The sequence below is a fragment of the Octopus bimaculoides genome, chromosome 14, assembly GCF_001194135.2.
Source record: "Octopus bimaculoides isolate UCB-OBI-ISO-001 chromosome 14, ASM119413v2, whole genome shotgun sequence".
NCBI classification, from domain to species: domain Eukaryota; kingdom Metazoa; phylum Mollusca; class Cephalopoda; order Octopoda; family Octopodidae; genus Octopus; species Octopus bimaculoides.
In genome coordinates this window covers 50,878,612-50,878,979 of record NC_068994.1, presented here as the reverse complement: position 1 = coordinate 50,878,979, position 368 = coordinate 50,878,612, and the positions used below count along the sequence as shown (strand labels likewise).

The 368-nt window shown below is 44.6% G+C and overlaps 1 protein-coding gene across 1 annotated transcript in view; it reads right to left on the bottom strand.

Moving 5' to 3' along the window:
- The window catches only part of LOC106874731 (E3 ubiquitin-protein transferase MAEA), a 99,582-nt gene that overhangs the window by 46,382 nt on the left and 52,832 nt on the right, over nt 1–368 (bottom strand). The gene's annotated exons all lie outside the window — the stretch shown is intronic.

Here is a 368-nt window from a genome sequence, read left to right as displayed (position 1 = left end):
CTCTATGTTAGACCAACTTGCCTCAGGCCACCTATATACACAGACACACAAGCAAGCAAAGAGCAAGGCCTGAGGTTGGAGGGGGTAGGGGGGAGAATGAAAAAACAAAAGAAAAAAAAGGAAAGGACTGAATACACCACAAAAGAAGGCTGACACAATGGAAGGACAACAACAACAACAACAACAACTTATCTGAAGACACTCAACAACAGCAACAACAGTAATAGTGTTCAAGGATAGGAAAAGAACCACTACTTCAAGAGGGTGGAGGAGAAAGAGAGAGAGAGAGAGAGAGAGAGAGAGAGAGAGAGAGAGAGAGAGAGAGAGAGAGAGAGAGAGAGAGAGAGAGAGAGAGAGAGAGAGAGAGA